The 23,474-nt window shown below is 36.6% G+C and overlaps 1 protein-coding gene across 3 annotated transcripts in view; it reads left to right on the top strand.

Annotated features, from left to right (window-relative positions):
• NAALADL2 (N-acetylated alpha-linked acidic dipeptidase like 2) overlaps positions 1-23,474 on the top strand; it is a 1,303,052-nt gene that overhangs the window by 491,382 nt on the left and 788,196 nt on the right. The gene's annotated exons all lie outside the window — the stretch shown is intronic.

Genomic DNA, 23,474 nt, shown 5'->3' with positions numbered 1-23,474 from the left:
TTAAACAATTCTAAAGAAAACTAAGCCATGAATTATGCTCAAGATAGCATCTGGAAGCTGGGGAGGGAGACCCCACAGGAAGTTTTAAACTGTAGTAGGAGAAAAATGATTACTTGATTATATCTGTTGAATCCATCCCAAGAAATATGCCAATGGCCAGTGTAATATTGGTTCCTTGATTTATTTTTAAGGTTGCTTTGGAATCTTGAAATAAATAGCTTATTAACTTGAAGAGGTGACAAATTAATAGTTTAATTCTACTGGCTACTTTGAAGGGGAAAAGATGAATAAGAAAGTTCAATGAATTGAATAAAGGAGGCTTTGAGGATCAGTATGTCTAAATTAGATCAAGAGGGGAGAATGAGTAAGGTAGGAGGGCCAGGATTCAGTTTCTGTCTAATTAATTCATGCCCCAACTTGCATAGTCTGCATCAACCTTGACAAACTAATTTCTTCTTCCATTGCCAGTAGAGTTTGCTAATGTAGTTTCCTTTCTCTGGGACATCTTTTACCTTGCTGACATATGCAGAACACCTACTCATCCAGTGCATCACATCTTCCGTGTAACCTTCACCATACCATAGACCTCCCCCCACCCCCCCACCCCCCATTGGAACTAACTGCTTGGCTTTTGTTTCAACATTGAACAATATCCAGACTTCTTTCAGAATTCCTTTATTATTTTACTGTGACTATTTATTTACAAGTCTGTCTTGGTCTAATTACTGCGTGAGCTCCTTGGGGGCAAGGACCATACCGTATTTCTATTGTATTTCTACTGTAATATCATGCTTAGAATATACTGGATGCTCAACAGCTATTTATTGAATAAATGAAAGGATATATTGAAAGAATGACTTTGTCCCCAAATTGAGAGGACACCGGGTGGGTGATCCAAAGCATCAGGAACTCCAAGGATAAGATTCAGATATTATTGCTCGAGAGGCTCTAACGTTTGTTAATTACCTTTTTTCACTTCCCTAGAGTTTAAGACTCCATTACTTCATTAGTTATTGAAATTTAAATTTAAATGGAGTGATTCGGTTACTAATTGCATGTGTGTTCAAATCTATCTTGAATTTGCCTTTCCTTGGTGAACCTTTTATGCGAAATAGATCCAAGTATGAATTATGTAGTTGAAATAACAAATCTGCTACCTTTGTATATTTCTTTTGTTCATTGTTTTCCTTTTTTCTCCCTGCATTACAAATAGAGAAATGTGTTTGTTGAAATTGGGATAAATTTTAATTCTTGATGGGTTCCTTCAATATTTAGACAACTTTCAATCAGTGTGGAGTTGGTAAAGACTATTTTGTATAGTCATAGTGAATGTAATTATATCAGTTGTTGCTTGTAGATGATATGATTGTTTGATTCAGTTTGTTATATGAGGCATGTATAAGCACTTAGCAGTGCAATCAATTGTTTATGTAATAGCTATCTTTCAAAAAGTAATTATTTTCAAAGTGTTGGTGTGTTCTCTTGAAATACAACACACAATCTCCTATTTGTGTTTTGACGCTGAAAGAAAAAGTCTAACTCAGGAAATTGTGAAATGAATTTGGTGGACATCTGTCTTGAGAGTAACTGTGACAATAGTTCCTTAAAAATTGTTTCATGATAGTGTACTTAGTGACATTGAAATACGGCAAGTTTTAGTTTGTAGAGACCAGACCAATTTTCAACTGCTTTTGCAGTAGCATATGTGTTTGTTCGGGACTTTTAGAGATCCATCTGGCATGATATTACTGGTAAACTGTTTCGGAGCTATTCACAGGCCCATGTCGGAGTATAGACTACCTGAAAATAGGTATTGCAAATGCCTTAAAATAAAGTAAAAATAGATCCTAATCTTGGAGCTTATTATTTTGTAGGTAAAACAGATTCTGTTTGTGCATTGTGCTGCCTGCTACACATAGGTCTTAGAAATGTACAAGTGCCAATTGTTCTAAGGAATTATATCACAGAGAGGCATTAGTGTAGCAATCCCCCAAACTTTAACAAGACTGCTGGGCATGATATATTGGAGAATCCCTCTGCCAGATGATTCACTGTAGTCCCTGGCAAAGTATACAGACAGAGTATGTTCATTAAATGATGACCTGAAAAGATGAAAGCAGAGAGATTGAAAAAGTTTAACATGCTTTTGTGGAAGCCTATCTGTTGCATGATAAGTGGTAATTTGTTATTGCCAGACAAAGTGAACTTGTAGAAGCATTGAGAACAGAGATTCTAAATTTTAGTGATCCTATGCCCAAAGTAATGCCTTTATCCAAATGATTTAATTGAATAGAGGGCTTAAGTACTCGTCCTTTAGTTAGATTTTGTCATTTTAAAAGGCAAACCAATCACTTAGTTTTGTTGGAAGTATCTTGTGCTATTTTGTGAGTTGATATTCATTGCTTTTGACAAGATGGGCCCTCTTTGCATCAAATTCTTAAGGTCAGTTGTCCCTCAGAAGGCCTGCTCATTCTAAGTGAGTTTCCTGGCCAGTCCACTATGGGTTTTAGGTCTGTGGATATGATGCTGAGGATCTCGCGTGGGAGGTGGGGCTACTGAAGTCACGCAGACTCTGTAGTAGATGATGGGGAGTAGCTGGGTCACTTCCATGAGCTCCGTTAGGGTGGGATGAACTGCATACTACCAGGCAATATGTGGTAATGTCTATATTCTATATGAACCCTATCGTTTACTTTTGGTAAGCTACTTAACTATTCCAGTCCTCAGGGCCCTTACCTATAGACTGGGTGGTTGGTTGGAAGATCATATCAAGTCCGTTTTAGCTCTGTTCTTTTGTGATTTGGAATTAGCATAGATACTACCCTAGTTGGTGAGCCACTCTGACTCCTCCTTTTTCTAGACACTGTCATTTCCAGTTTTTCTTACATTGAGTGGCTATATGACTGAGTGCTAATGATGAAATGTGATCAAAAGTGTAATGGGGCACCTGGGTGGCTCAGTTGGTTAAGCGTCTGCTTTTGGCTCAGGCCATGATCCCAGGGTTGGGATGGAGCCCTGAGTAGGGCTCCCTGCTCAGCGGGGAGTCTGCTTCTCTCTCTCTCCCTCTGCTGCTCCCCTCCATTCCTGCTCTTTCTCTCTCTCTCTCAAATAAATAAAATAATTTTTTAAAAAGTGTATTGTGTGTCACTTCTGGTAAGGGGTGGGGTTAAAAAGCTAGTATACCTTTTGGCCCTTCTTTGTATTTCTGTTGGTGACCATAAGGCCAAGAAAATGACAAGTTCACAAGATAGGGGTAACTTATATCCCTTAAGCACCATTTGGGGAAAGAGTTACCCTTTGATCAAGAATACCCATTTGAACTTAATATGAATAAGAAGTGATTGAGATTTGAGTGTTTATCTGTGTTAAATTATTACTCTAATAATTTGGGACTATCTAATTACAAGAAAATGTGCCAGCTGGGAGTCTTTTCTGTTTTATCTGTCCATTTAGACAATCCTAAATATCACCGCAAAACTACCAGAACTAATAAATTCAGTAAAGCTGGAGGATACAGAATCAACATACAGAAAACAGTTGTGTTGTTTTTTTTTTTAAGATTTTATTTATTTATTTGACAGAGAGAGAGACAGCCAGCGAGAGAGGGAACACAAACAGGGGGAGTGGGAGAGGAAGAAGCAGGCTCCCAGCAGAGGACCCCGATGTGGGACTCAATCCCAGGACTCCAGGATCACGCCCTGAGCCGAAGGCAGATGCTTAACGACTGAGCCACCCAGGTGCCCCAACAGTTGTGTTTCTATATGCAACAACAAAACATCTGAAAAAGGAATAAAGAAAACCATCTAGATATTAATAGCCTTTATGAGAAAACATTACAGCTGCGAAAGAGACAAGAGTTTTAGAAACATAATCTTTGATGGTATTAAGGAAAGAAATACATTTTCCACCCCAAATCTCCTCTAACCTATTTAACAGATTTCCTGAAAACTACTCATAATACAGGGCTTATCTTGCTAACCTGGATGACACACTTGACTTTTAGAAGAATAAAATCAAATGCTCTAGGTTACTACCATGTTTTTCAGTCTTATAAGTATACATATTAATTAACTCAACTATGCACTGTTAGCATTGCCAACTACAGAGCAAGATTTAATGTAATTTTGTTAGAAATCTTGTTTATTATGCACCAGAGCTTAACTGGAAGTGTGAGGAAGTATTTACAGGATCCTGAATTTAGTAACGTCTACAGTGGCTATCAAAAGAGGCTGAAAATTATATGCTACTTTATCAAAGGGAGAAGAGACCTGAAGATTATAAAAATAAATGTGCATAGAATGTTTGTGGATGATCCTTAGGACAAGTCTAATAGATGAGGATAAATAAACATCCCGGAAAAGTAAGGAAGTTATCGTGGAAATTGTTTTCTGTAATGAAAATGGAAATATCTCTTAGATGGACACCCAACTTTAAAATATATTTTTGTATGCAAAATTGAGAAAGAGTCTGTGGATTCTTTGTAACGTCACTTAAAAAGCAATTTTAAAAGAAGGAATTCCATGTTGGCTAATTGAATTTAAATAAATAAATAAATACCAAAAGAACCTTGGAAATGATAACAAGTTGGTTAAAAGTATTGAGTGAGATGGGGAGAAAAAAATGTCCTTCCTATATTCCTGAAACATTGGCAGGGGAAGGAAAACAATGGTAGAATTATTGGATACTTGAACTAGAGGGGATAGTATAGATTTTGTTTTAATTCTGGTACCCTATCTTCAAGATGAGGAAACTGGAGTAATGATTAAACACCATGCTCATGGGGTTCCTGGGTGGCTCAGTCGTTAAGCATCTGCCTCTGGCTCAGGTCATGGTCTCAGTGTCCTGGGATCAAGTCCCACATTGGGCTCCTTGCTCAGCGGGGAGCCTGCTTTTCCCTCTGCCTGTTGCTTCCTGAGCTTGTGCTCTCTCTCTTTCTTTCTCTCTTGCTCTAACAAATAAATAAAATCTTAAAAAAATAATAAGTACCATGCTCATATCCTATTATTAGTGGTAGTACTAGGATTATATTTCTGTGTATTAGTGACTATTTGAGGTCATGAGAGGATATCTGTCAGGCTTTTCCTCCATCTCACAGAGAATTTTATCCAATTTTAGCTCTGATGATGGTGGTGGTGGTGATGATATATGTATAATATTTCCGTAACCTTTACTATGAGCCAGGCATGGCTTTGCATGTGTTATATATATTAACTCCTTTTATTCTCACAACATGCCTGGACTCACAGGTATTGCCTTTCAGTGTTCAGATCCTATGTATTGTCCTACAACACTTTTAACAGTGTTGGTCTGTGTGATGTATAATGGTGTGTCTCTTCTGACGTTAGGTCATGAAAGACACTAAATCTTCTGTCTTGGGTTCATACTCTAACTCTCTGCCTCTGTCCCTCTTGGATTGTTCACACCGGGGGAAGCCAGCTGCCATGTGATAAGCAGCTCTGTGTAGTAGGCCTCTTGTGCCCAAGTGACACTGCTTGCCAACAGGTACATGAGTAAGTTTAGGAGGATCCTAGGGCCCTGGTTGAACCCTCACATGATGGGAGCCTCAACCAATAGCTTGACTAAAACTTCCTGAGAGAACATGAGCCAGAAGCACCTAACTAAGCTGCTCAGAAATTCCCGCATTGTATTTAGGACACTCTTCCCAGCTGTGTTAATACCAAATTATTGTTTGTGGCATTCATTGTTTCTAGTTTCTGTAAGATGTCATTTTTAAAGGCTACCCTTAAGAGTTTGCCCCAATTATGGAAGAAGTTTTGCCTGTAATTTCAAAATAGGAAAGTCTCACAAATAGACCATAGATAATATGAGGCAGGAGAGAGTTGTGATGTAAGTTACCCATGCATAGAAGTTGAAGAAAGGTGAAGGAGTGGGAAGCATTAGCTTAGAAGGGTGCTGAGGATGGACCCTTACCTCAGACAGATAATTGCCTTTTGTCTGTTAAACTGGGAGCTGAAAACTGTTTCCTTGGTTACAGGGGACTTGATGCTCAATAGTCAAAAGTAAAATGATTTTAAGAGTGTTTGTTTCATAGTTGAGTGGGCTAAGAGAAAGTATCAGCTTTCCTTAGCCTAATATATTTTCTTTATATGACTCTGGTGATGTCAAGCTTAGCATATTATCTGGCTTAAATCACTGATACTCAGCAACTGAAGATATTGGAAAATATGTATTTCAAGTGACCTAGATATAAAAAAAGAAATCAAAACAGTGATTTTGAGGAATAATTCACGGGAAACATTTATAGGAGTAATATAAATACTTCAGTCACATGACACTAGTGGTAGTTTTTAAAAATAACTATGAATTTTTATCAAAGATATTGGCATGAATAGATGAGAACTTTATAGCTGGGCTGAAAGTTTTATTTAAATAGAAAAAAGGAAGAAATTAGAAAAACATTGAAAAATTAAGTCAGATTGGTTGCATTTTTAATTCTGTTGAGGAAGATCTTATAGTTACTATGAACTGGAAGATATGCCGTAACTCTGAAAAGCCTTCCTAGACTCATTTGGCATAGTTAGTTGACCCATCACCTTTATCCCCAAATACATGGTCTTAGACATTGGTTTCATGTCTGTCTCTGATTACGTCTGTCATGGTATCATTAGCTAGTGAGAACTAAGTATTATTTATCTTTATGTCACACTGTGTATTCAATTCTTGGCACATATTAGGAACTCAACAAAATGTTAGATAATTGAGATAAAAACAGTATTTGGAAAAGATAGCAATTCATATTTTTTTAAAAGATTTTTATTTTTTAAGTAATCTCTATGGCCAACATGGGGCTCTAATATAACCCTGGATGGAGAGTCACATGCTCAATCAGCTGAGTCAGCCAGGTGCCCGTACAATTCATAACTTTTTAAAAAAGATTTATTTACTTATTTTAGAGAGAAAGTGAAAGCATGTGTGCTGAACAGGGGGAGGGAACAGGAGAGAGAGAGAACTTTAAGCGTGCTTCATGCCCAGTCCAGAGCCTGACATGGGACTTCATCTCATAACCCCGAGATCATGACCTGAGCCAAAATCAAGAAATGGACACTTAACTGACTGAGCCATCCAGGCACCCCATAAATTTTTATTTCAAATATAGATGGCTGCTGTTATAGACTGTTAAGTTTTGTAGAAATCTATAATGGCAAGAACACAAAGATTCAATAGTGTTTTTTTCAATTTTTTTTTAGTGAAGAAAGATAATCGTTTATAGCATATTCTGGCAATACAAATAATTTTGAAGGTCCAATTTACCGTAAGGAACTTAAACATGGAATATGCCATAATAATTTGTTCTATATACTATTTTATATGTTGTTTTAATCTTGCAAAAAAGAACACTACCTTTATGATATTTTTAATCAAATTTAAAGTTATTTATAAGTTATTTTAAGTTTATAGTTATTTACATTTTTCAGAATATTTTAAATGATCCAACCCATTCTTTCTTCATATATAGTGAAGTGTTTATTCATTTATATAAATTTCTAGCGCATCTATTATGTGCCTGGCACTATTGTAAGTACAGATTCTTCAGAACCTAGTGCCTGACATGAAAAACTTCCTATATTCATAGAGCTTACATTTTAGTAGTGGGAGACATAAGATAAAAGTATGCAGAAAATCAAGCATTCTTATTTGGACATTCTAAATTTAAGAAGCCTAATAAATTTGCATGGGGATATTGAGAAAGAAATATACATATCTAGAGACTAGTGGAGAGATCAGGGCTGGAGATAAAGAATTGGTATGTAGAAAAATAATGGTATATAAAGCTCTGCTACTGGATAAAATCACTTAGGGAGATTATGTCAATGAAAATACTAATAATAAGAAAGAACAGGAAAGATGCATGGACACTTCAATATTTATAAGTGGGGCGGAGCAGGATAATCCATAAAAAAACACCATGAGGTAGGATGATACTAAGAAGCCAAAGGGGATTGGGGGAGGGGGGAATATTACAATAAGAAGAGAGTAGCTTATGCTGTAAGAGGTAGCAAGGACAAGGACAGAGAATTAACCATTGGGTTTTACGAGATGATGGTCCTCAGTGACCAGGTATTCCTACTGTTACTTACAGTAATAGAAGTAATACCACTTTTAGTAACAAACACCCACTTAACACTTTGGCCCAGAAGCTGGTCTAAGTGCTTTTCAGGTATTAAGCAATTTAATTTAATTTAGTATATAAGAACCATCTTGTTAGAGTGATGATTACAAGTACCTAAGTGGATTGGGGTGAAAAGGAAATGGAAATGCTTGTATTAGTTATCTATTGCTACAATTAAAAAAAAAAAAAATCCCAAACGTAGTGGCTTAAAAACAGCAACCATCTTTCATCTCATCACTCCTAGGGATCAGAAATTCAGACATGTTTCATTGGCTAGTTCTGCCTCAGGGTCTCAGAAAGGAGCAGTTAAGACTTTGAATGGGGCTGCAGTAGGCCTGAAAGATTCTCTTTTAAGAGAGCTTAGTCACAAGTCTGTTGGTAAGAGGTCACAGTTCTTTGCTGGCTGTTGGCAGCAGGCTACACTTCCTTGCACTCAAACCTTTCTGCAGGGCTGGTCCCAATATGGCAGCAGGTTTTCCCACAGAGCAAGAGATCAGAAGAGAGATAAATGTGATACTTTTTATGACTTATTCTAAGAAGTTATATCATTGTATCACTTTTGCTGTTTTCTATTCATTAGAAGTGTGTCAAAAAGGGGATTCCTAAGGAAGTTTATGCTCCATCTTTTGAAACAAATGTCAAAGAAGTTTGTGGACATATTTTAGACTACTATCTCAGCGGGAAAAGAGTAATTTCAGTTGTATGTAATTATTTCAAGAGTTTTCTTTTGAGAAGGATAGCAAAGAGAGGATATATTAACTGAAATGAGATGTGAAATGAAAGGGCTGTTTTTGTTTTTAAGCAAATTTTGTTTTAAACAAATTTAAAAGGAAAATATTAAGACCTCATTTGTGTTTACAGGAATAGGAAATCAATACAAAGGTGAAAAAGAGGATACTTCCCAGAGGTCTTGACTAGGTTTGGTGTGAGAAAGGATTCACACAAGAAGGAAGGAACGGGGACGCTGTCAGAGAAATCAGAGGGAAGGCAGGTGCAGGGATAGGTGGAGTCATTCTTATACACTTTATGGCGGGAAGTGGGGTAATTCTTATATAATCCATTTTCTGATATAATTATTGTGGGGGTGTAGTAGGTGAACATAGCAGTAGAGAATGAAAGGTAAGGAGGAGGGTGCTGGGATTTAAGATGTGTGTTAGGTTGGGGAGTAGGAAAATGAATTTACTGTGGAAGGTATAGTAGAACTGTCTGGCTTCTGTCAGTACCCATTTGAGATTCATGGTCATAAATACAAGTGAATCCAGTCAGCACATTTGTGGGAATATGACTATTTTAGGCCAGATCATTATCAACACTTGCCTGAATTATTACAATAGTTACCCAACTGGTCTTCCTTTCCCAGGTTTTTCCTGCCACTGACACATCAAGCTTTTCAAAATACTTTTCTTCATAAATTAAGCTCTAGGCCAGAAACTTTCCTCTTGATCTTGAAGGCCAAATGCTTAGATTTTAATCCCTAGGGCTGTCATAATATGACCTTAAACTGTGTCTCCAACCACAGCAAATGATGAAATATTTTCCACTGGGCAGTATGTTTTGTATTTTAATGGTATGTTTTGTATTTTAGAATGGTTATTCCAGCAGTTGTATGGAAATCGTTTGAAATAGGGCATATCCAGATAGATTAAGGTGTACCAGCAAGGAAGCAGTGGTAGTGAAATGTGATGATGATCTCAATTAATGCATTAGCAGTGGGGGAAAAGTTGAGCTAATGAAGATGAGAGCTGCTAGGTAAAATATCTTGAATACAGGGAGAAAATGATAGGTATCTAGAATCACAAATATTTTTACTTACATGATTGTGTAGATAATGGTAACATTCAACGAGAAATTGTATGGAAAAGGGACAATGAAGAGAAAGGTTTGTTCAATTTAATACAAACACAATTTGAGATACTTGAGTAACAAGTACATGTAGATGACCAGTAGACACCTGGAATATGTAAGTCTGAAGTTTCAGAGTAAGCTTAAAAAATAGGGATCTCATAAAATCTTTAAAAAGCGGGGGAGGGGGGCACCTGGCTGGATCATTTGGTAGAGCATGTGACTCTTGATCTCGGGGTTGTTAGTTCAAGCCCAACATTAGGTGTAGAGATTACTTAAAAATAAAATCTTAAAGGGCACCTGGGTGGCTCAGTTGGTTAAGTGTCTGCGTTAGGCTCAGATCATGATCCCAGGGTCCTGGGATTGAGTCCAGCACTGGCCTCCCTGCTCAGTGGGGAGTCTGCTTCTCCCTTGGACCCTCCCCACCACTTGTGCACATGTGCACATTCTTGCAAAAATAAATAAAATATTTTAAAAAAATAAAATCTTAAAAAAGAATGGGTGTCATAGTTTGGGAATCTTTAGTCCTGAAGTCATACATCAGGGGTGTGATCATACACTCAGAATGTGTGTGTGCGTGCGTGTGTGTGTGTGTGTGTGTGATTATGTATGTATAGGGTTAAAGAAGTAACCAGATATGTATGAATTCCTGGAAAAAGACATTTAAAGGTAGAGGAAGAGATTCCCATAAGAAGAATGAGATGTGATAGCCCAAAGGAGTAGGAGAAATAAAATAATTAGTAGTACAATGTAGGTAAGGGAAAGAGCTTTTTAAGTTCACTAATATTTATATTTAAGAAGAACTGGAACACATTAGACACAGTGGTTCTCAATCATGACCATTTGTTAGCATCATCAAAGAACTTCTAAAAAAAGCCAAAAAAAACAAAAAAAAACACAACACACCAAAAAGCTATATCTGGGTCATACACCTAATTTAGTAAGTCAGAATACCTAAGCAGTGGAAGGTAGAGATGTCTTTTTGAGCTCCCTGATGATTCTGATGAAGACGGATTGATGAGATCTCCTGAGACAGTGATTCAGCTGTCTATATATTTCACATATTGTATGCAATACAACAAACATAAATGGAGTAAGGTTAAGTTTCGTGTGCCAATAAAACTTGGGAAGTACTACTACCATGAAAGGATAGCTAGCTCTGGGGGTACATTGGAGGAAAAAAATTCCTTATAGAAATTTCTCTTAACCCTGTAAAATTCCTTATAGAAATTTCTCTTTTGCAGTTTGTCCTTGCTGAACCTCTCTCAAGAAGTACACTCTATTTCTTTACCTCCATAATTCAGGCTGGCCCTGTGATTTGCATTGACCGACAAAAAATGGCAGTAATGATATTTCAGAAGTTCTGAGCCGAGGCTCCAAGAGACCTTGCCGCTTTTATTCTCATTTTCTTACCTTTCTGAGACCACATTGTGAAGAAGCTTAGGCTGTCTCCTAAGGGAGAGAGACTCTTGAAGAGAGAGATCGTGCTGATAGTCAGTACCATCCTCCAAACATGTGATGGGACCACTTTGGGCAATGCAGCCCCAGTTGAAGGGCCTGATGACTCCAAGCACATCAGTGACCCCAGGCAAGACCGGCAGACGAAACTCCGTTCTTAACATAGAGTAAATAGCTAACCCACAGCATTGTGAATGGATCAACTAGTGGTTGTTTAAGTCACCAAACTTTGAGGTAGTTATTATCCAACAACAGATAACTCATACCCTATCTAAGAAGCAATTACCAATCTTCAGATGTCACTGACCAACCAATCAGTTGTAAATTTTTTCATGAATAGGTGTTTTTGATGTTTTCTACCAAATCTACTTTTAAAATTTCCCCTGACCACCCATTACTATATCTGAACCATTAGAGTGTTTCTACACTACTATTTGAAACTGAATTTTTTCATTTTGATGCACTTTTCTCATGGTTTGTCCTCCCAACTTTATTTCCCACTTCCCACTTTGTATATATACACAGGATAACCAGAGATGATTACTCTGGCTGCTGCTGTTATTGCCACTACTGCTACAGTAATATAAATAACCGACTTACTGAACTTCCAGTTTGTTGGAAGCACTCCCATGAGTTTGGCCTTCCTCTCTTATTCTAATCTAACTCTGTGACCTTGCACTATTTATAATTTACTATTTTTCAATATGAGTATAGCTGACACACAGCATTACATTAGTCTTAGGTGTACAACATAGTGAGCCAACATACACGTTACGCCATGCTCACCACAAGTGTAGCTACCGTCTGTCACCATGCAAGCTATTACAGTGTCATTGACTCTATCCCTTATGCTCTACCTTGTAGTCCTGTGATTTATTCATTCCACAACTGGAAATCTGTATCTCCCATTCTCCTTTACCCTTTTTACCCATCCTTCCATTCCCCTTCCCTCTGCCACTATTATAGCCTGTCTCACAGGTGAGGAAACCGAGGCTCAGAGTGGATAAAGTAATCTGCTCAAGGCTACACTACTAGAGAATGGCTGGAGAGTGAATTGACACAGGTTTGAGTGAATCCACAGCCTATTTCCCTAAATCATTTTAGAAGTCATTTAATTTACATCAAAAGCACTTTCATGACATGCTGTCCATCTTTCCTTTTGTGAATTTGTAGAAACACTGAATTTTGGGCCACTATATTAACATTGTTTGAGAACCTACTATAATGTCAGGCACTCTTATATATATAATCTCCTAGAATCTTTACATTCATCCTATGTGGTATGTTTCATTTCCACTTTTATGGCACATAAAACAGGGAGACACATAATTTCCCAAAGGTTATCCAACCAGGAATTGGTAAGCATAGACCCTAACATTGGTCTGTGGGGTTCCTAAGCCTCAAAGTCTTTCTATTATGCTACATAGCCTTTTTCTTTGAATTTCTATCCAGTGATAAATTGCATTTTATTTCCCAGAGTCCTAGTTCTTCCTCGCAGGATAAACTGCTAGTAGCAACTCCATTCTCTAGGTTCTCCTCTTAAATGTCATTTTCTCAGAGATCCTTTCCTGATTTCCCATATTACATTGGGTTTACCTGTTACATAAAACCAAGGCATTTGCTTGCTCCTTTATGTAACACTCTTCATACTTCTAATTAGACTCTTTCAATTTCTGTCTCTCCCACAAATCTTGAAATCTCCATGAAGATGGGGACATTTTATCTCGTGTACTACTAAAATCCCAGGCCTAGCACAAAGCCCAGCATGGAGCAGTCCTTCAATTTTGTGAATTAATTTATGAATTTTTAGATGATTGGTAGGTCTGGAGAAATAACATTTGTGTATTTAAATTGATTATAACATAAGATCACATAATACAGTAAGAAAATATTGATAATAAGAACAGAATAAATACAACTTTGAGACGGGACAACGCTTTCAGGACTTAAAGGCCATGTTACTGTAAATTTTCTGTGCTTCATTAAAAGCCCTGGAGTCCACAGAAAAATTACTTGCTGGCTTTTTCTTATTATTTTGTCAAAGTGTACATCCTAGTCCACTGTACTCTAAGAGTCTAACATTGACTATGGGTTTGTTTATATGGACACCTATCAGTAGCAGATGATAGAAAATAAACTAGACCAAAACATAAAGCCTTGATACCATATTGCAGTTTTAATAAAGGCAGAATTAAGGGAAAGTACTTAAAAATCACCTGTTCCATTCAAAAGAGACCAGATATTGAGCTGATTAAAATAATTTTTTTTCTATCATCTCTTTTTATCACTTCAAACTTTTTTTAAAGTAGCAATATTTAAATAAGTTAATCACTGAGATTTATGCCTCTTAGTGTCTTAATTATTAATTCTGATGACTACAAAGATGAATAATTTCTCTTTTGGAGGAGATAACCCCGAAACAGATGACTTGGAACCAGGTAGAGAAAAAAATATGGCTGGTTTTATTATTCAGTTTCATACTAAAGCATTAACACTGCATAAAGCCAATCATAAGACCTCATTTTAATATACTCAGAAATAATTATTTCAAATAAATACATAAATGTGAAAAATATAATCTATGTAAATCTATGTAAATGGATGTTTTTAGTGAATTAGTATATAACATTACTGAGTGGATTGCTCAGGGTTTCATTAAATAAAAAAGACTAAAGACCTGGGTTAGCAAGAAAAAGCTCTTTTGCTCTATTTCAGTTGCTTTAGGTTGTTAATCTGGTCCAAGACGATCAACTTCTCATTAATCATAATAATTAGGGGTAGATTTACTGAGCATTAGTGTAATTTTCAATCATGCTAATAGTTGTGCAATCCTCCGTTCATTAATATAAATGAGGTAAATTAGAATCATGACATTATAAAGAAGAGGCAGAAGCTGTGGGAACTTTCATGGATCCTCCCTAAACCCCATTAATTTAATTGTAATATGTTGTTCCTCAATACTTATTTTCACTCTCTTTATTTTCCATTGCTAATGGTTCTTCAGATTAGTTAATGAGCATGCTAACCTCTTAATTTAAGTGACTGCTATGGTGTGGTCTAAATCATACATACTTATCTTGTCTCATTACCTTTAACCCTTTCTCACATGTTCAGTCGATAGGTATTTACAGAATAGTCGCTCAGGCAATTTGGAATTGGATATATCAGCACAATACAAAAGAAATAGGAGACATCTCATCTTCCAGGAGATCACAGCCCAGAAGACATTGTGGATTAGATTAATATTATTATTAAAAATATAAAAGCAATTCCAAAGTAAAAATTTCTCTCTTCCTTGTGACCTTAAAATTCTCATTTATATTTCAAAGATGGCAAAATAAGTTCCCTTCTTCAACTCTTATATTTATTTAGACAGCACCAGGGAGGATTTTCCTGAAAACGTTACCTAGAATTATGTCCTCATCTTATGGTAATTATATAACTTTTTTTTCCCCTTCATAGTACTTATCAAATGTTAGAGTCAATATTTCCTTTCGTGATTATTCATTTACTTTCTCTTCTCTAGGTTGGGCAAATTGAGGGCAGGAACTGTATCTCTAAGTTCAAACACATTGTCTGGCACATTGTGATGCCCAAATAATATTTCGTGGTAAATAAATGAGTGGTCTACTGTATTTGTGGTGCTTATTCAGAGAAAAAATCATAAAGACTTGCTTGATCTTAGAATCTAGAATATGACCATGTTATCCTTTTCCATGAAATAGTCTTAATTGGACCTTAGAAGGATATCCCATTTAGTTGGTAGATACAGGGAGATACTAGGAGAGTTCACTTTTTCAAATCTGTTTATTGAAGAGAAACCTCACGAGTTTGGGGGAAAAAGATCTCTAGACCAGGGATCTCTTGACCCCATCTTTACTAGATCTATGGATGTGCACTGACTGATCTTTTCATTCATTCATTGAGCAAAAATTTTTGCCATCTTTGTGCTGGGCACCAAGAATGACCCTAGGGATATCATACATGGCAAGGTTTCTTTTTTTGAAAGAACTTAATCTGATTGGAAAACCAGTTGAGGTCTCTTGCAACTATCACATGGCAGAACTAGAACTTGAACTTACTGCAAAGGACTCAAGTCTGTGCTTCCCCCCACCAAAACACATAGCCATTTCAAAGGAGTTTGAACTTCACTAAAAACAACAATGTAATGGTCTAGCAAAGTTTAAGTACAAGAGGCATATATTCAGCATTTTTGTTTGTTTAGTGTGGCAAGAAAATGGAATATGAATTTGGAAGTGGGGAGAGAGAGAGAATGAATGAATGTCAGAAGACTAATTAGGAAGCCATTGCTCAACCTGGCAAAAGGTAATTGCAGTAGCAGTGGAAATGAAGGGGAAAGGGAACAAATGAATTCCAGAAAGAAACTCAGTAGGTTTCAATGACAGACAAATGTGGGGGTAAGGAGAGAAGTAGGAGAGAGAAGGGATGGGGCTAAATGAGACCTCCTTTTTGTAGCTTAGTCACCTAGGAGGGACATGTTGTCATTCACTGAGGTAAGGAATATATGCTGAGAAGCAGGTTGAGGAAGGAGAAAATTTCAGATTTCGATTTCTTTTTAATAGTGTGGGAATAGATTGAAAGGGGCCCTGAGTATTTCTAATAGGCGTGTTTCTGCCTGTATCATTGCTGTTTGCTACCATGACCATTGCTGCTTCTAGTCTTTACACTTTTGAATATTTCTTCTCAGCTAAACGTTGAGATAGGTTGCTCTATGTGTGTTTTCTCACAGTCCTTACAACAAATCTACGTGATAAATGTTCATCTTTATTTTATACTGAATAAACAAAGTCTCGGTGAGGTTAAGCGTTGCCGAATAGCGTTGCTAAATGTCATGAAATTAATGAATGTCAGAGCAGGGTCTCAACTTAACTCCAGTGCCAGTGCTCTTTCCAGGGCCTTCCACCTACTCAGTTTCAAGCCATTTGTGTTTGAAGAACTTGGGTCATCCAGGTTTACTAATTTGTCAAGTGGGGATAATGATAACTGCTTCAATGAATCAGAAAGTGTGAAACTGAGGTATGCTACCAAGGGTCACATGTTATTATTGAAAAGCTCTTAATTTTTTTCATGCCATTCAGTATTAATTAATTTCAAGAGTTAATTAATTTCTAGAAAATAATTTGATTGAACTGTGGATTATAAGTGGTTTGTAATACCAGGCTACAATTTTCTTGGGAATGCCTAATTTGTCCTCAATTTAATGCCTCCAATAGAGAAAAGATTGTTATCACAGACTTTTAAAAAGCTGAAGATGGAAGGAACTTTAGAGATTATTTAGTAGAGGGGTTTATATGAAGAAACAGATCTAAAGTCATATCCAGAGAGCCCTGAAGTCATATCCAGAGAGACTACATAATATATGAAAGTTGAGAAACATCAGCATCTTTGTCCTAGTGATGGACTCCCCACTTGGCTACAGCCCCCACCACTCCCTTATTTAGTAGAGGGGTTTATATGAAGAAACAGATCTAAAGTCATATCCAGAGAGCCCTGAAGTCATATCCAGAGAGACTACATAATATATGAAAGTTGAGAAACATCAGCATCTTTGTCCTAGTGATGGACTCCCCACTTGGCTACAGCCCCCACCACTCCCTTATTTAGTAGAGGGGTTTATATGAAGAAACAGATCTAAAGTCATATCCAGAGAGCCCTGAAGTCATATCCAGAGAGACTACATAATATATGAAAGTTGAGAAACATCAGCATCTTTGTCCTAGTGATGGACTCCCCACTTGGCTACAGCCCCCACCACTCCCTTATTTAGTAGAGGGGTTTATATGAAGAAACAGATCTAAAGTCATATCCAGAGAGCCCTGAAGTCATATCCAGAGAGACTACATAATATATGAAAGTTGAGAAACATCAGCATCTTTGTCCTAGTGATGGACTCCCCACTTGGCTACAGCCCCCACCACTCCCTTATTTAGTAGAGGGGTTTATATGAAGAAACAGATCTAAAGTCATATCCAGAGAGCCCTGAAGTCATTATCCAGAGAGACTACATAATATATGAAAGTTGAGAAACATCAGCATCTTTGTCCTAGTGATGGACTCCCCACTTGGCTACAGCCCCCACCACTCCCAGTTTTATTAATCCTAGACACTTTTCACTCATTTATCTTCCTAGCCCCATAGTGCTTTTGTTTGTGACACCTAATCTGGAGACTTTTTCAGTACTGTAAATTAATCCTACAGGGGAAAATATAATCTGTGGCTCAAGATTTATTGTTTTTTGGTTTATTAAACTTGCCACTAATTTTCTTTTTTTTTCCTATGAGGAAGAGCGTATCAGTTGGCTAGACTATCATAACAAAATAACACTGACTGGGTGGTTTAAACAGCTTGATTTTGTTTTCTTAGAATCTGGAAGCCCAAGATCAAGCTGCCAGTAGGATTCATTTCTTCTGAGGCCTCTCTCCTTATTTTGCAAATGGCTGCCTTCTCATCATGTCCTCCTGCCTTTTCTCTATGCACATGCATTGCTCATGTCTCTTCCTCTTCTTACAGGGATACCAGTCATATTGGATTAAGGCCCACCCATGTGACCTCATTGGAGCTTAATTGCCTCTTTAAAGGCCCTATCTCCAAACATAGTTATGTTCTACAGCTCTGGGTGTTAAGACTTTAACATATGAATTTTGGGGAGGGCATTATTCCATTACTAACAGTGAGTTTTTGTTGAATAAATAAGGGAATGTTATTTTGAACTGGTTGGAACTGCACTTTCCTTGAGAAAGCCCATTGCATTGTTTTTTTAACCTCCGTTATAGCGCTGTTTTGTATTACAGTAATTTACATACTTGTTTTATCTTCATTACAAAGTTGTAAATATCTTGAGGGCAAAAATTATAGTTGTGTGCCTATTACAGAATACATCTTCAAGAGGGAATTACTTGATTAAAAGAAAAAGCAACACTTTCCCTCTCAATTTATCACTCTCTGGTCAATTTTACTTGGACTTCAGGGAAGAAGAGCAAACAGTTGTTTTAGAAGAAAGAATTACTATTTTAAATTATTGAGATAAAATTAACCATATGATTTAGTCAGTCTTACTAAAATTGAAGGCAGTATCTGATTTCAATGAGCTGCATGTGTTTACATCAAGTTTTTTTAATAGATGACTATTTTTATATAAGATTAATGTTATAGCTCTAATTGATATTTGTTATGAAGATATAAACCTTTAAAAATTTATGTAATAACATTTGTGGGAAAAATTGTTATTAAGTAAAAGTATATATAATGTGTGTGTGTATAGCTATATCTATATATCTGTATCTATATCAATATCTGTCTTTTGCCTGATTGAAGAACTTATTTCAGGTCTAATTTTGCATTTCCAAAGCCTAAGTAGGAATTGTATGACCTATATCCAAGTAAATTGGACCACCCAGTGGATTTATCTGTATTGACACACATGGGGAAAGAAAAATATATTAAAAATATTTTAGTATTAAGATGCATTTAGCTGGCCATTGACCTAACTTTGTCATAAAGGTTTTCACAAGTTTTGTCTAATTGAATAAATCACAAAGAAGAAAATGATATATATGAATACATAGCTTATGTTTTTTATTGTATATTTGCTTGAGCATTGCTTTAAAAGCAACCAATTCCATACCCATTCCTTATTGGTGTTTTGAACGGTTATTTATAGCACAACTTCACTGAAATAGCTGAAAATATCAGCTTTTTATCGTCCAGTTAACTTTCCAGCATCTGAACGGTGCATGTTCTCTGAATCTTTGGCTCCCCATTGTTTATTCATTTGTTAATTTAGTCTGTTGCTTAAACCTTTATCGAGGGCCTTTCAGGTGTAATATTCTTACTAGCTGTGTTATCTGGATAAATCCCTGAACCCTTAATGTGCCTTGGTTTTGTCACCTGTTAAACAGGGATGTTAAGGCTTCCTATTGAGGGTATTAAATGACCTACTGTTGTGACTGTTCCTGGTCAGGGCTGGACATATAGTAGGGATTGCCCTAAGTGTCATTTTTTTCTTCCTTTCAATCTGCTCCCAGAACCTACTGTTTTACTTGTGGTAGTCCAGATTTTAATTATAGCAGAATTTTGGAATTTTAAACTTGGAGAATATTTTAGCAATACTATTGTTCATCTTCCCCTTTTTAGAGAACTTGAAAATGGAGCTAACCTAATCAGGAAACACCATTGTTCAATTGGAGAACAGTTATTTAATTTTATTCAAGGATTTCCCTTGATCATTATAGCATTTGGTAGGGTGGGGGGAGAGAAGGAAAGAAGAGAAAAAGGCAAAAAGTTTAAGGCATGTTGACATTATATCTCTTGTGACTTTTGTGGTGTGGCCAGTTATGTCTAGTTACTTGGGTTTTTTGTTTTGTTTTGTGGGTTTGTTTTTTTTTTAATATCTTTATCTCTGATTAAAAGAGAAAGAAACTCATTTCAATTTTCAAAATTGACATAGTTTTAAAAATTTTGCTAATTTGAGAAATTATGGAAACTTGCTTTATAGTCAATTTGGTTTTAATGCATTAATTACCATTTGAAAGAAAAGTATTTGCCAATTTCCTTCATAACTGGTATACTAGCATCAGGTTGCCATCTGCCTTTACTTAATATAGGAATTGTGCCATAGACAGAGCTAGGAAAACAGCATGTTTTATGTACCAGTATACTGGATTCTGTTGTCACTGCCTTCCCTGAGTGGCTTAAAAGCTCTCTGAAGCTGATTTGATATCTTTCTGCTTCTGCCATCTTCCTCACTAGTTGGGGATAATAATGATTATTGACTATGACAGTAATAACGTTATAAGGATAACTAATAATTTCAGTAGTGCTTATTGGAAGAAGTACTAAAGGGCACCTATATGGGCCATACTAATTTCCAATCATATTGAAAATAAGATAGCATTGTTGTGCAAGGAAGAACTCTAAAATAGTCTCCAAGATCCCTGCCTCCTGGTGTACATAACTTGAATAATCCTTTCCCCTTGAGTATGGGCAGAACCCTCAAATAAGATGAGATAGTTACTTCCTTGATTAGGTAACCTTATATAACAAATGGTGATAGAGTGGTCCCTACTGTGCTTATATTGTGTTATCTGGATGGGGAATTGGAATCAGGGAAAGGCTTTCCTGATGTCCTAGAAGAAAGCAAACAACCATGTGGGGCTGCCTGCTGGGGCTATGTGGTAACGAAATGTGGGCAGCTTCTAGGTTGCTGAGATCAATCCATGGTTGACAGCTAACAAGAAATTAGGGACTTCAGTCCTACAACCACAAGGAGCTAAATTCTGCCAACAAGGTGATTAAACTTGGAACAGAACTTCTACCTCTAAATGAGAACTTGAGTTTGTCTAACACCTTAACTGCAGGTTTATTAGACCCCGAGGGGGAGAATCAACCTAAGGAAAACTCAGACTTTTGACCCAAGAAAGAGATAAGAAATGTGTGGTGTTTTGTTGTTGTTTTTAAAGATTTTATTTATTTATTTGGGAGAGGGAGAGATAATTTTGAAAAGAATTTTGCAAAATAATTAGTCATAATTTCTTAAACTATCTTATGGCTTTTTATCATAATTTCTAGCAGGATATCCTTCTTGTAGTTTATAATGTACTAGAAACAATTGAGCCTATACATTATATTTGAGTCATATTCACAATTACTTGCTTTGATGCAAGTCCAGTTTGTCTAGTGTGTTTTATATGTATTGTATTGTTTTGTGTTTCTAAAAGAGTGCTCTGAAAAGTACCATTTCCTATGTCTTTGCCTTGATTCGATGACTGAGCTGTTGATTGTAAAAGCAACCACTTAAGCTGAAAATGACTGTTCATTTTAACGTATAAGGATATGATTCTGATAAGACCAAGCGTTGCTGTACTCTGAAGGATGCATTTGTTTAGATATCTATACTCAAATTCCATTCTCTGTATTAGGAAAATCACCAACAGTGTGCCCTCATCAAATGGCATATCATGGCATAGTCCTAAATGAAGTATAGCAAATCCTTGTTAGAAACCCACAGAAATTCAGTGTGGAACACTAAAATGTTTCAATTCTTTTCTCTGTCCCAATGAAGATGTAAAAACAAGTAAATATTAAGAACCTAGGTTTTACATTTCTCCCTTCAGTTGAACTCTAGGGTGTGAAAGGGGTCCATCAGCTGTCACGTTCCTTTGCTTGGGGATTTATTCTGGTTCCCAGTTGCAAAAATTACCAAAATCTTAAGGCAGCCATCTAAAAAATGTCCACACTGACAAGTCTATTCTGGAAGTTAAGTAAGCATGCATGAGATTGTAGGCAATTTCGTAGACAGCACATTGGACTATCAGGCCAAATAGGATGTAAAAACAAACAAACAAACAAACACCCAAAGCAGACAACAGCAACAATAACAAACTGAAGTTTTAATCAATCCTAGGGCAAGCTTCTGAGTAGACAAGCAGTTTAATTGTTCTTCTGGAATTTTTTATGCTTTTACCAAATTGTGACCAAAAAGATAAAAGTAGAGACTTTGAATTTCATGTGGACAGGGACCATGCCAATTGTTTTCATTTTTGTATTCCCGGGGCTGAGGACAGTTCTGCAACATGCAGGTGTTCAATGAATATTTATTGAACAAAACAACTGAATTATAATAATGGCTTCTCTTCAAATGAGATAGATGATTAAAACGTGATGTAAAGGAGCTTGCCTAATGATTACATTGTGACAATCCTTCTGTATTGTGGCTTAATTTTACCTAAGAAGTACATTTTACATCTGACCTATAAAAGCACTCTGGTAGTTTTGAAGAGGGATGAAAGATTATGGAAATGAAACAGATACTCTCTTTTTCCCTAAAAAGCCACATTTTCATATTGTTCACAGTCAAAGCTTTTATTCTTCCATGTGATCATACCTCCAACTGTATGTATATTCTGCTCCTCTGAACCCTGTTTATGCCTTTGTTTGCATCATGAAGCATGTAGTATAAGGTTGAGAAGTAAATACTATAGGCTTTGCCAATAGCAGTTCTGGACTCTAGAAGAGAGATTTGTATATGTGCTAGGATATATTTATGGTTCCTGCCTAAGACACCCATCATTTAAAAAGTAATCTGTTACTTTTAAATTAGTGAATGCAGCAACTATATTAAAAAAATAAATACATTGCTGAATGACTTAATTTTTAGAGGAATGATTGATTTTTCTCTGGCATTTTAGTGAGCCCTGTCATTTGCAAACCTAAGTAAGCAACTACACACACACTTATATTAACTAGAACAAAACAAACTGTGTTAATACGCATGATGACACTTTTTCCAGTGGCTGTTTGAAAAATCTTAAGAGGACACCAAATGATTTGGACTATGCTTATTTAGTATTACTAGACATAAGGATACATATTTTTCCAGAAACGCATGTAACCTAAATCTGTATACAGATACAGATGAGCAACAAAATCAGTTTCTTAATGCACCTGTAATTTTAAAAAATTCATTAATCCACATTCATTGATAATTCTTGGTAGCATTAAAATCTAGGGAGGTGGGGCTCCTGGGTGGCTCAGTTGGTTAAGCACCTGACTCTTGATTTTGTCTCAGGTCATGATCTCGGGGTCATGAGATCAAGCCCTGGATCCAGCTCTCTACTGAGTGGGGAGCATTTGTGCCTATAGCTGCTACCTAATAAAATATGCAGTGAAGATATAAAGCGTAATTTTTTTAATGTTTTATTATTATATTATGTTAGTCACCATACAGTACATCCCCGGTTTCTGATGTAAAGTTCGAAGATTCATTAGTTGCATATAACACCCAGTGCACTCTAATACGTGCCCTCCTTACTACCCATCACCAGTCTATCCCATTCCCCCACCCCCCTCCCCTCTGAGGCCCTCAGTTTGTTTCTCATAGTCCATAGTCTCTTATGCTTCATTCCCCCTTCTGATAACTCCCCCTTTCTTTATCCCTTTCTTCCCCTACTAACCTTCCTAGTTCTTATGTTCCATAGATGAGAGAAACCATATGATACTTGTCTTTCTCTGCTTGACTTATTTC

The sequence above is a fragment of the Ailuropoda melanoleuca genome, chromosome 1 (assembly GCF_002007445.2).
Source record: "Ailuropoda melanoleuca isolate Jingjing chromosome 1, ASM200744v2, whole genome shotgun sequence".
Classification (NCBI taxonomy): Eukaryota; Metazoa; Chordata; class Mammalia; order Carnivora; family Ursidae; genus Ailuropoda; species Ailuropoda melanoleuca.
Note: the sequence above shows the minus strand (reverse complement) of the source record. Positions and strands in the feature narration are given on the sequence as shown.